This window comes from Heterodontus francisci, unplaced genomic scaffold (assembly GCF_036365525.1).
Source record: "Heterodontus francisci isolate sHetFra1 unplaced genomic scaffold, sHetFra1.hap1 HAP1_SCAFFOLD_53, whole genome shotgun sequence".
Taxonomy (NCBI): Eukaryota; Metazoa; Chordata; class Chondrichthyes; order Heterodontiformes; family Heterodontidae; genus Heterodontus; species Heterodontus francisci.
In genome coordinates this window covers 9,290,835-9,305,230 of record NW_027141851.1, presented here as the reverse complement: position 1 = coordinate 9,305,230, position 14,396 = coordinate 9,290,835, and positions in this window count along the sequence as shown.

Genomic DNA, 14,396 nt, shown 5'->3' with positions numbered 1-14,396 from the left:
CCTTCCTACCTAACAGGACTGTGGGTGTACCTACCTCACATGGACTGCAGCTGTTCAAGAAGGCAGCTCACCACCACCTTCTCAAGGGAAATTAGGGATCGCCAATAAATGTTGGCATTGCCTGTGCCGCCCACATCCCATGAATGAGTAAAAAAATGGTTGCCCTGCATATAATTTGAAATAGCTGCAGCACATAAGACATAAAATGGCTGCAGTCCACGTCACTTCAAATGGCCACTCTGCATAGCACTTAAAGTGGCCGCAGTGCAGGTCACCTAAACTGGCCATACAGCATCTCACTGAAAATATCCTTAGTGCAAATTTCAACCAGGGCTATGTTAATCCCAGCTGTCGTGGTTCTGAGCCGAGCCACACACCAGGAAAGGGCCATTTCAAAAGAGGGCTGTGCTAATCCCATCTGGAGTGGTACTGAGGCCCACTCTCGCACTAGGAAAGGCGTCATTTAAACCAGGCCAGTGATAATCGCAGCTGGAGTGGCACTGAGCCCTACTCACAGACCAGGAGTGGGCCAATAAAAACCAGGCCAGTTTTACACCCATCAGGAATGTCACTGAGAACAATGTACACTCCAGGAAAGGGCCATTACAAATCAGGCCTGTTATAATCCCAGCTGGAGCAGTACTTAGTACAATTCAGACTCCAGGATAGGGCAAGTCAATCCAGCACTGTCTGATACTGAGTCCCACACACATAACAGGAACATGCCAATTCAAACCAGCTCTGTGTTACTCCCAGTTGGAGTGGTACTGAGTCCCACTCAGAAATAAGAAAATGGCCAATACAAACCAAGACTGTACAAATCCGAGTTGGAGTTGTACTGAGTCCCAACACATACACCAGAAAATGGCCATTGCACACCTGGTATGTGATAATCCCAGTAGGAGAGGCACTGAGAGCCAAACGCAAAGTAGGAAAGGGCCAATTCAAACCTGTCCTATGATAATCAAATAGGGAGTGGTACTGAGTCTCAATCTCACAGCAAGAAAGGACAATTCAATCGAGGCCTGTGTTAATCCCATTTGGAGTGATACTGAGTCATACTCTCACAGAAAGAAAGGACTATTCAATCGAGGCCTGTGTTAATCCCATTTGGAGTGATACTGAGTCATACTCTCACAGAAAGAAAGGACTATTCAATCGAGGCCTCTGTTAATCCCAGTTGGTGTGGTACTGCATCCCACTCACACCGCAGGAAAGGGCACTTTCAAACCAGGCGGTGATAATCCCAGTTGGAGAGGAACTGCGTCCCACCTAAACACAAAAAAATGGCCAATTCAGACCGGGACTGTGTTCATCCCATGTGGCGTGGTATTGAGTCCCACACACATGCGAGGATCGTGCCAATTCAAACCTGGCCTGTGTTAATCAAATAGTGAATGGTACTGAGCCCCACACATACCAGGTAAGGAACAATTCAAACTGGGCCCATGTTAATCCCAGGTGGAGTGACACTGAGTCCCACGCACATACCAGAATATGCAGATTCAAATCAGGCCTGAGGTAAGCCCAGTTAGAGTGGTACACACACCAGGGAATGGCCAATACAAACCAGGACCGTGTTAATCCTGGTTGAAGTGGTACTGAGACAAACACGCTCAGCAGAAAAGGGCCAATTCAAACCAGGCAGTGTTCATTTCAGCTGGGGTCATACTGAATCCCACTGACACTCCAGGAAAGGTCCAAGTCAAAACAGGCCTGTGTTTATCCCGGCTGGAATGGTACAGATTTTCACCATAAAAAAACAGGAAGGGACCAATTGAAACCAAGCCCGTGGTTGTCCCAGCCGCAGTTGTACTAAGCCCCACTCACAAAGCAGAAAAATACCTATACAAACCAGGCCTGTGTTAATCACAGCTGGAGTAGTACTGAGCTAGACTCACAAACCAAGAAATGGTCAAAACAAAACAAGACGGTGTTCACCCCAGTTGGACTGGTACTGAGTCCAACTCACACAGGAGGAAAGGACCAATTAAAATCAGGTCTACATTAATAGCAGGTGGAGTAGTACTAAGCCTTACACAGACAACAGAAAAGGGACAATTCAAACCAGGCCTATGTTAATCCCACTTGGACTGGTACTAAGTTCCACACACACACACCGGGAAGGGGCAGTTTCTACCCAGGCATGTGTCAATCAAGCAGTAGTGGTACTGAGTCCCACTCTCAAACAAGAACATGCCCAAGACAAACCAGGGCAGCGTTGATCCCAGCTCGATTTGCACTGAGTCCCAACACACACACCAGGATAGGGCCAATTCAAATCAAGACGTTGTTAATACAATCTGGAGTGGTATTAAGTCCCGTTCACACACCAGGAAAGTGCCAATTAAAAAACAGGCCAGTCTTAAGCCCAGTTGGAGTGGTACTGAGACCCACTCGCACACTAGGAAATGGCCAATACAAACCCTGACGGTGTTAACCCTAGCTGGACTGACACTGAGTCCCAGTTACACAACTGGAAGGAGTCATTACAAACCAGGTCTGTGTTAATCCAAGTTGGAGTGGTGCTGAATCACATTCACACTTCAGAAAAGGTGCAGTTCAAACAAGGTGCTTGTTAATCTTAGCTGGATTGGTACTGAGTCCCAATCAAACGCTAGGAAATTGCCTGGCAACGCAGGCTTGTATTTGCTTTCAGTTTTAGTGGTGCTAAGGACCACTCTCACAGCAGGAATGACGAACTCAATCGAGGCATGGGATAATGCCAGTTTTAGAGGCCCCACTCACATACCATAAAAGTGCCAATTCTAACCAGAACTGCGTTAATCTCAGTTGGAGTGGTACCGAGTCCCTCTCACACACCAAGAAAGAGCCAAATCAAACCAGGCCCATTTTAATCCCATCTGGAGTGGTACAAACTCCCAAACAGAAACCAGAAAATTGCCAATACATTACAAGACTGTGTTAATCCCAGTTGGAGTGGTACAAAGACCAAATTACACTGCAGGAAATGGCCAATTCAAACCACGTCTGTGTTAATACCAGCTTCAATGCTACTGAAAGCACTCACCATTCAGGAAGGGGCCAATTCAAACCAGAACAGTATTAATCCCAGTTGGAGTGGTTCTTAGTAGCTCTCACACATCGGGAATGGGCCATTTCAAACCAGGCCAGTACTTATCACAGCTGGAGTGGCACTGAGCCCAACTCGTACAGCAGGAAAGGGATAATTCAATCCAAGCCTTTGATAATCCCATCTGGAGTGGTGCTGAGTCGCACTCGCGCACCAGGGAACAGCCAACACAAGCCATGTCTTTGTTAATGCCAGTCGGACTGGTACTTCATCCCATTCACACTCCAGGAAAGGTCAATTCAAACCAGGTCAAAGAGAGATACAGCACCGAAACAGGTCCTTCGACCCACCTAGTCCGTGCCGACCATCAACCACCCATTTATACTAATCCTATATTAATCCCAGGTTTTCCCTCTGACATCCCCATCTTCCCTCAATTCTCCTACCACCTACCGACACAAGGGGCAATTTTATGTACAATGATCAATTTACCTATCAACCCACAAGTCTGTGGCATGTGAGAGGAAACCGGAGCACCCAGACGAAACCCACGCAGTCACAGGGGCAACCTGCAAACTCCGCACAGGCAGTACCCAGAACCAAACCCGGGTCGCTGGATCTGTGAGGTTGCCGTGCTGGGAACTGCGCCACTGTGCCGCCCAATAAAAAAGCCTTCAATATGTCCTTACTACTGCACTGGAGCGTCAGCCTTGATTGCTATACTCAATTCCTGGAGTGGGATTGGAATCCCTGCCTTTCTGATTTATCGGTGAGTGTACTACCAACTCAACCACAACCAACACGCGTTGCTAATTACGGCTGGATTCGTACTTTGTATCACTCACACACCAGGAAACTGCCAGTGAAAAAAGGCATGCATTAATTTCAGTTTTAGTGGTACAAAGGCCCACTGTCACAGCAGGAAAGGCCAAGTCAATCGAGGCATGGGATAATCGCAGTTACAGAGCTTCTATTTGCACACCAGAGAAGTGCCGATTCAAACCAGAACGATGTTAAGCCTAGTTGCACTGTTGCTGAGTCCCTCTCACACACCATGAAAGAGCCAATTCAAACCAGGCCCATGTTAATCCCATCTGGTGTGGTAGGGACTCCCACTCACATTGCCGAAAATGGCCAATACATACCAGAACTGAATTAATCCGAGTTCGAGTGGGACTGAGAACATTGCACACAGCAGGGAAATGCAATTCAAACCACGTCTGTGTCAATGCCAATGGTAAAAGTACTGAATTTCACTCACTAGCTAGGAGGGGCCCAAATCAAACAAGACCTGTGTGAATGCTATCTGGAGTCGTACCGAGTCCCACTGACACAAAAGAGCCCGGCCAATACCAAACAGGACTGTGTTAATCCCAGTTGGAGTGGTACTGAGACACACTCACACTCCAGGAAATAGCCAATTCAAATCAGGACTGTGTTAATATCACTTGGAGAGGTACTGAGTTCCACTTGGACACCGGAAAATGTCCAATACAATACAGGACTGTGCAAATCCGTTCAGGAGTGGCACTGAGTCCCACTCATACTCCAGGAAATGGCAAATTCAAATCAGGACTGTGTTAATACCACCTGGAGTGGTACTGAGTTCCACTCTCAAACCAGGAAGTGGCCGGTTCAAATCAGCACTGTGTTAATCACAGCCGAGGTGGTACTGAGTCCCACTTAGACACCAGAGAATGGCGAATACATACCAGGCCTGTGTCAATCCCATCTGGAGGGGCACTGAGTCCCAACCAAACACCAAGAATGGGCCAATTCAAACCAGGACTGTGTTAATCCTATCTGGAGTGGTACTGAGTCCCACAGACACACCAGGAACGTGCCAATTCGAACTAGGCCCATGTTAATCCCAGTCAGAGTGGTGCTGAATCCCACTCTAACTCCAGGAAAGGGCCAATTCTGTCGAGGACTGTGTTAATCCCGATAGGAGTGGCACTGAGTCCCAAACACACAGTCGGAAAGGGACAATTCAAGCCTGGCCTGTGTTAATCAAATAGGGAATGCTGCAGAGACCCAATCTCCCAGTCGAAAATAATTGTGTTAATCCCAGTTGGAGTGGTACTGGGACCAAATCATACTCCAGGAAAAGGCAATTTCAAACCACGTCTGTGTTAATACCAGCAGCAATGCTACAGAATACCACTCAGCAACCAAGAAGGGGCCAATTCAAACCAGGACTGCATTAATACCATCTGGAGGGGAACTGAGTCCCACTCAATCACCAGGAAGGGCCAATTCAAACTAGGCACATGTAATCATGGTTGGAATGGTACTGAGTCCCACTCTTACTCCAGGGAAGGGCCAATTCAATTGAGGCCTTTGTTAATCCCAATTGGGGTGGCACTGAGTCGAGCTCTCATAGGGGGAAAGGCCAATTCAATGGCGGCCTCGTTTCACCTCAGTTGGAGTGGCACTGAATCCCACTCGCACACCAGGAAATGACCAATTCAAACCAGGCCTGTGTCCATCGCAGCTGCAGTGATACAGAGCCTGACGCACGAACGAGAAAATGGCCAAGACGAAACAGGACTGTTTTCATCCCAGTTTGAGTGCTACTGAGTCCAAGTCACACGAGATGAAAAGGCCAATTCATTTCAACTCTGCCTGAAAACATGCGGAGTGTTACTGAGGCCCACTCACACAACAGAAAAAAGGATCAATTCCAATCAGGCCTATACTTATCCCAGGTGAAGTGGTACTGAGTCAACTCTCAGCCCAAGAGGGCGGCACAGTGGCGCAGTGGTTAGCACCGCAGCCTCACAGCTCCAGCGACCCGGGTTCAATTCTGGGTACTTCCTGTGTGGGGTTTGCAAGTTCTCCCTGTGTCTGTGTGGGTTGTGTCTGCGTGGGTTTCCTCCGGGTGCTCTGGTTTCCTCTCACATGCCAAAGAATTGTGGGTTGATAGGTAAATTGGCCATTATAAATTGTCCCTAGTATAGGTAGGTGGTAGGGAAATATAGGGATAGGTGGGGATGTGGTAGGAATATGGAATTAGTGTAGGATTAGTACATAAATGGGTGGTTGATGGTCGGCACAGACACGGTGGGCTGAAGGGCCTGTTTCAGTGCTGTATCTCTACACTAAACTAAGAAAGGGCAAATACAAACTAGGACTGTGTTAATTTCAGTTGGAGTAATACTGAATCCCACTGACACTCCAGGAAAGGTCCAATGCAAAACAGGCCTGTGTTAATCCCGGATGGAGTGTTACTGTGTCCCACTCATACACCAGGAAATGGCCGATGCAAAACAGGACTATGTAAAACCCAGTTGGAGTGGTACTGAGTCCAACTCACACAGCAGGAATGGGCAATTCAAACCAGGTGTGCTTTACTACTGGCTGGAGTGGTACAGCGTTCCACCCACAAACCAAGAAGGCACCAAATCAAAGCAGGTCTGTGCTAATCCCAGCCGGAGTGGTACTGACTCCCACTCACAAACCAGAAAAAGTCCGATACAAACCAGGCCTGTGTTAATCACAGTTGGAGTGATACTGTGGTACTGAGCCACAGTCACAAACTAGGAAATGGCCAAGACAAAACAGGACAGTGTTCATCACAGTTGGAGTGGGACTGAGACCAACTCACACCTTCTCAGGGAAAGTAGGGATGGACAATACATGGGTTCAGAACAATATCGCCAACTTGACGACAGTGGTTCAAGAAAAAAACCGCCATCTTCTCTGGCTAAGTCGGGTTGTTCAGTAAATTCCACCTGGCCAACGCGCTCATATCCTGAAAATGAATCTAAAGAATCTGTAGCCGAGACTCACATACTTGCCTGTTCGTCGAGTTTATCTCTTACTGTCTCAGAGAAATGTTCAGCCGCTCCCCTTTCTCGATCATTACTATTTTCCCATTTATTTATCTACAATACTCCTTCTATCTGCCGATTCCTCCATTTTGCTCTCGTAACCTTCCTCACAGTTTCTATCTGCTCTCATTGTTGTTCTCCAAAACAGTTTGAATACATTTCTTTGTGTACCGTTATTCGAATCGCCTATATATACAGAGAATATACCCACATGTTTCTGGTCGGCCTCCTACTCTCGGTAAACATGAACTCATCTAAAGCTCAGCTGCTGCTGTTATCCTGATACAGACAGTCCCACTCACCGATTTCCCCTGCTCTCACTGACCTGCGGCGACTCCCCGTTCCCAACGCCTCAAATTTCAATGGCTGCACCGATACCTTTCTGATGTTTAGCCTAATGGGTTTGGTGCCAAACATTTTAACATTTTATACTGAAGTTAACTTGCTATTGTATCGTATTACCGCAAACAGTAATATGGAAATATTAATTATAAATAGCAATAAAGTCAAAGCAGGTGAACTGACACGAGACAAACGTGGGGTATTCAAAGCCCAGAATTTAAACTCTTGAATGAGTTACAAAACCAAGGACTGGGTGGTTTAGAGATTACGAAATACAGTCAATGCAATAACTGAGACTAATCGTCCGGGCACTGTCTGTTGAATTTAAATATGCAAACGAATTCAGGATTTGTTCCACAAGGTGACCAGAGTATGGGACATGTGGAAGGACATTGAAGCACTCAATAGGAATAGGAGTAGGCTATACTGCCTTCCCAGACGACTCCGCCATTCAATAAGAGCATGGCTGATTTAATGCCCCAAATCCACTTTCCCGGCCTTTCCCCAGAGATTCAGAAACAACTCCAGACCTTTCATTAAACACTGCATCGAACGACATAAAAAAGTATGGGACATGCAGAAAGAGATTCAGAAACACGTCCGGATATTCAATGCGACATCAACTTAATGAATCACGTCGCAAGAGACTGAGAAACAGTAATTATTGCACAACACCGTGCACATAAATGTATGAAATGGAAAGCATGATTTAATGCAAAAATGCCCAGTTTTGAAGATTGTCGCTAACTAAATAAAAAAACTCATACAGCAAATCCCCCTGAGATAAGCAGCATCGTTTTTGGAGACTGTAATTGATAACTCCATTAATAATTAGTTCAAATGAATCAATATTGGTTCCACCTCCATAGGTTACACAATATTTATAGTCCTTTCCAAACATTCCAAATGCTGTACAAACTATTTAATCTAATTCTTTGTAACACACGGTGCTTCACTGAGAAATTCTGGGGACAGAAATCTCAATGTGGGATCAGTTGGCTAGATGCAGATCCTGGTATTCTGCAGTTCTGACTCACATACACTCGATTGTAACACTGAGCACTTTCTACTTCCAGGAGTCTCCTTCTTAAACGCCTGATTAGAATTTTAACTCCAGTCTGCTGCATCTGTACGAGAGGCACAGGAAACAAAATAAAACCAACTGTTGCATTATTTATGTTCAATTTTGGTAATAAAACTAAATTTTACTCAAATCTCCTCTGAAAATTCAATCAAATGTTAATGAGATAACAAATATTAGATACGGTTTTGCTGTCAGCGACAGAAATGGATAACAGTTCCCTATTTGCATTTGATGAAGTTAAAATCAAACAGGAGAAAACGTATTAAGTGATACATTTATAAAACAAAGAAACTGTTTCAATATTCACTTTATACAATCTCAATAAATGACAACTTTAAATAAATATGAACATTTTCAATAAATTGATTTTGATCAGTGGCCGATTGCTAAAAGAATCGATTCAGGGAGTCAGAGGCATTTCATACTTTCTCTCCGTTCTCTGGCTAGCAGAAAATATTCTTTAAATTACCTTCAAATTCAGGATTTTAGAATAAAATCCCTTTTACAAAAAAGAAAAGAACATTGATCACAGAAATGTCTAATAACATTCAGGGAAGGCTTCCCTGCCGGAAACAAACATTTGCTGTTGATAAACATTAACAAATGTAACTAAACCCGCATTTGAAACAATGAGAAACTGAATCGGATCATCGCCGGAAAAACTCCACAAAAATATCGAGCAGGGAAGGAGACTATTCACAATATCTAAGTAAACACTTCACGATGCTTTACACAAAAGGAGCATGTGGAAGGAGACATTGCCACATTAATTACTACTTGAATGTGAAATAAGGTGATTAATTTACAATACACAGTTCTAAATTTTCAAGGTCATCATTAAATAAGCAATAATAAACAGAAAATCCTCCAGAGATTTTGCAATATTCAGTAACATCATCTTTTGAAGAGTCACTTCACACTTACAGTAATACTTAACGCTAATTGTAATATTATTGGCGCCAAACCTAGTTCCTACATTATTCAACATTGCTAGATCATGTACAATGCTCTAACGCTGAACAAACTATTTAAAATATGTTATCTCATGCAATATGTCACACAGGGTTAGACAGCACTTCTACTGAGAAATACTGGGGACAGAGAAATGCCCGTGTATGTTCTGTTGCCAGTAGATTTAGCTTTGACTGTAGTTCTAAAATCCCTGCGTCACCAGAGACCCCAGACCCCGAGACCTTCCATTCCCAATGTGATGACGCTCTATTGCTAGATTTCTTGTTTAACTACTTTGCTTCGAATTTCTGACAGTACAGAATGGATAATGGTTCCCTATTGAAATGTGATGGAATGTAAAATGAAACCAACAATTCTAATTCCAGAGACTTGAACACAAAACCTGGGTTGCCACTTCAGTGCAGTCCTGAGGGTGTGCTGCACTGTCCAAGGTTCTTTCCATCGGAGTAGAAGTTAAACCGAGGCCCCGTCGGCCCTTTCAGGTGCACTATTTGGAGAAAGGGCAGGGGAATTATCCCCAGTACTCTGGCCTGTGTTGATCCCTCTTTCAACATCACACACAAAAAGAAGTGCTCTGGTTATTATCACATTGCTGTTTGACAGAACTTGCTGTGTGCAAATTGTCTGCTGCGTTTCCTACATTATGGTATGGACAACACTACAAAACAGTACCTAATTGACAGTAAAGCTCTTTGGGACGTCCTGACATCGTGAAATGCGCTATATTCATGCAAGAAATTTTATATAGATGGAGGTTTATTCCTATTTGTAGTTGGTAGAACTTAAAATGGAAACAATCAATCCAAATTGTGTCTCAAATGAAACTTCTACAGATTATATAAACCATTTCAGTATCCATTTCATACCATCCCAATGAATGACAACTGTACATAAAATAGATCCGTTTTCTGTAAATTGATCCCAGGCACTGACAGATTCTATTCTAACAGTGAAGTGGCTCTTTTTCAAACAGACCCTGCGTAAATCGACCCACTATATTTTCAACTACAGTCTGCTCTGTTTGTACGAGCAGCGAGTAAATTGCATTAAACAAGTTTCGATATTTCATTAAAATAAAAGCAAAATACTGCGGATGCTGGAAACCTGAAATCCGAAGAAGGGTCACTGACGCGAAACGTTCACACTGCTTCTCTTTTCACAGATGCTGCCAGACCTGCTGAGTGGTTCCAGCATTTCTTGTTTTTATTTCCGATATTTCATTACACTGTACACAAAAAAATTAAAATGTATATAGCATTTTTTACTTTCTACATCACCTGAATGTGTTCTGTAGTAAAGACGATAATTAGATTAATGATTATCATCTTTGAATAGTAATCACTGTATCAGTAAATATCATAATGCATTCAACAATCGGTAACTCACAGTTCATAAGCTTCTGTCGAAGCAGGGTCAGGAAGGACCTCAGCATCGTTTTGGCACCGGGTACATCGATGTGAGCAGTACACTGACCGAACGCTGTCCTCAGACACTGAGAGCTCCTTCCAGCAGCTTCTGAAACTCTGGCTGTTGTGGACGTTAATTCTTTGACAGAAGTTTCTAAGAAACCAATGTTTCCTTCCAAATAACCAATACATTTTGACTTGTGCGAACTGTGAATTACAGTCTGGTAAAATACACCAATAAGAAGAAATGTGATCATTGAAGTATAAAATGAAGCCAGGTTCCAACCACCAGCCTATCCTGCGAGGACAATGACGTGTCACCATGTGAAAATTAAATGAATCACTGATCTGGCGACTAGATCATGGAATCATAGATGTAAAGGAAAGGCCATTCGGCTACTTTAGTCAGGGTCGTTCCTTTGAAAGAGCTGTCTAACTTATTATCACATATGTAGATTTTTCTTGTAACCCTGCAAATTATTCCACTTCAAATGCTTATTTAATTGTCTTTAAAAGTGCCTTTTGAAGCTGATGTCATCATTCTTGCAGGTCGTGCTTTCCAGACCTTAACAAGACTCTGAGTGAATAAATGTCTCCTAATTCCCCCTCTAGTTATTCTGCCCATTGTATCGAAGGCCTCGGACCCAGGCCCAGCTCTTTAACACCTGAGAAGAGGGAAGTGAGGTGGGTCACCGGAGCTGGTTGGAAAGGCCCGGTGAGCGGCTCTGGGCCGTGTACTTGTGGACCAGGAGGAGGGACGTCCCGAGGAATGAACTGGTTCCTGGTGGGTTTCTTTGTGGGCCCCAAATTACCCACGAGGGCGGCAACGCCCCAGCCCACACAAAAGGCCACAGGGAGAGTGCTTCGTTTTAGAAGGTTTCCTGCCCATGTGGTGGAGGACCTGGCCGCTGGTACGATCCCAGCTGCGGTGCAAGGATCCCATAATTGGCCCTTAATAGGCCATTTAAGATCCTCAACTGCATCTCGGAGAGAAAGCTGCTGTTGGTCCATCCACCCGGGGATCACTGGACGATGGGAAGGCGATGAGATCTCCATCCTGCCAGATCCTCTGGCACATGCTGCTTTTCTCCGTGCCCCCCTCCTCCCAGCCTTCCTGGCTTCCGATCACGCTTCCAAGGGCCACTGAAATCCCAGCCATGATCTCTGATGCCAAACATATTCCTGAGGGGAAATATTTTCCCCATTCTTACTGTATTGTAACCCCTCATCATTTTGAACTCGGTTAGATACCCCTGAACCTTCTCCGATCTACTGAGAAAAATCTGAGCGCTTCCATTCTCTCGACGTAAATGTATTTCCTCATTCATGGTGTCTTCCTGCTCACCCTCCTCTGTACCCTCTCCAGGGCCTTGACATTCTTCCAAGGTATTCATGCCCGGAATTGTACACAAGACGCCAGCTGAGTCATAACAATTGATTTGTAAAGGCTTAGCTTGATTTATTTTATATTTACATTCAATACTTCTATTTTCAAAACAACTATCCCATACACTTTCCAAATCAGCTTCTATACTTGCCTGCAATCCTCACTGATTTATGGACATGCAATCCCCGATCCCCACTGTTCTTGCATCTCCTTAAAATGGTACCATTTATATGACACTGACATCATGTTTTCCCAACGAACATAACTTATGACATGAGCACAATAAATTACATCTACAATGGATCTGCCTATTACAGCAGACTGCGTTTGTCCTCCTGAAGTCTGCTATTATAATATTCGCGATTTACTCCACAGCCATGTTTTTTACCATCCACAAATGTCAAAACTAACTAATTCTACACACAAATCTGTGTCATTTGTACGTGGCAAGAAAAAACAGTAGTCTTAAAATAAACTCCAGCCAACCGCCACTCTCTCCTCTTAGAAGAACATCCAGTCACCACTGCTCTCTGCCTCCGATCTCTTAGCCAATCGACGACTCAAGTTGACATCGTAGCTTTAATAATATGCATTTCTATTTTCTGAATAAGTCTGTTATGAGGGATTTCGTCTACATTGGATCCCCACATACACAAGGCCTACTTCAGTCACTTATGTGATTAAAGAACTGAATCAGGTGAGTTACACACGATTGGACTTTAACAAATCCGAGATGGTTTTCTCATCTTAACCCATGCTTCTGCAAGTGAGGATTAATGTTGTCCTTGATGAAGGCCTCAAACAGTTCTCTCAACCTTCACTGTCGTTGGACAGATTAGCCTGCAGTCACAAAGCTTACCCTCCCTTGTTTTGAAAAGGAGTCTAACATTTGCTAATTCCAGTCCTCTGGCCCCAGTGCAATTTATAAGGAGGATTGGAACATTGTAGTTAGAGCTTTTGCTATCTCCAAGCCAGATTCCTTTAGCAACCTAGGATGCTTCCCATCTGGACCAAGGAAGCTGTCGACATTTAGTGACGTTAAACTTTTTAGCACACCCATCCCAACTATCTTAACCTATGCATGATCTCTACTTCCCTCTCCTTGACTGCAACATTAACTGCAGCCTCTTCTTTTTTGAAGGCAGTTGCAAATTATTCATTCAGTACCTCAGTCAGGCCCTCTGCCTCGACAGGAATATTTACCTGTTTCTCCATAATCCACTCCACCTGTAACGATCTCTTTTAGTTTTATAGGTTTTACAAGATTTGTGATCCTCTTTTCTCTAAGCTGCTATCTTTTCTATACTCTCTCTTTGCCCTTTAGAATTTAGAATGTAGAACATTACAGCGCAGTACAGGCCCTTCGGCCCTCGATGTTGCGCCGACCTGTGAAACCATCTGACCTACACTATTCCATTTTCATCCATACATCTATCCAATGACCACTTAAATGCCCTTAAAGTTGGCGAGTCTACTTCTGTTGCAGGCAGGGCGTTCTTGTATTCTTGTATGCTTTTTCTATTTCTGCACGTACATCCTGTTTTCAATTAGGTTTTAGATTATATTCTTGTTTTGTAATGAGGACATACAATGTAGACGAAATCCCTCATAACAGACTTATTCAGAAAATAGAAATGCATATTATTGAAGGGACGATGTCAACTTGAGTCGTCGATTGGCTAAGAGATCGGAGGCAGAGAGCAGTTGTGACTGGATGTTCTTCGAAGAGGAAAGAGTGGGGGTTGGCTGGAGATTATTTTAAGACTACTGTTTTTCTTGGCACGTACAAATGACATAGATTTGGGTTTAGAATGTATAGTTTTGACATTCGTGGATGGTAAAAAACATGGCTGTGGAGTAAATCGTGAATCTGACAATAGCAGACTTCAGGAGGACATACAAAGTCTGCTGTCATAGGCATATCCATTGTAGATGTAATTTATTGTGCTCAAGTCAGAAGTTATGTTCGTTGCAGGCAGGGCGTTCTTGTATTCTTGTATTCTTTTTCTATTTCTGCATGTACATCCTGTTTTCAATTAGGTTTTAGATTATATTCTTCTTTTGTAATGAATCTCTTGTTTCTCTTTTGCTTTCACTGGCAATTAATTTGAAATTCCCACGCTTATTATCTAATCTCTCTGTGACCTCTCCCGTCCATATCTCTGTAATCTCATTCAGCCTTACGGGATATTTATGCTCCTATAATTCCGGAATCTTGAGCATTCCCATATGTAATCGCTCTACCACTGGTGGTCTTGTTTTCATCTGCCAAGATCCTAAATTCTGGAAATCCCTCTATAGACCTCTGCCTCTCTCCAGACCTCTCCTCCTTGAAGAT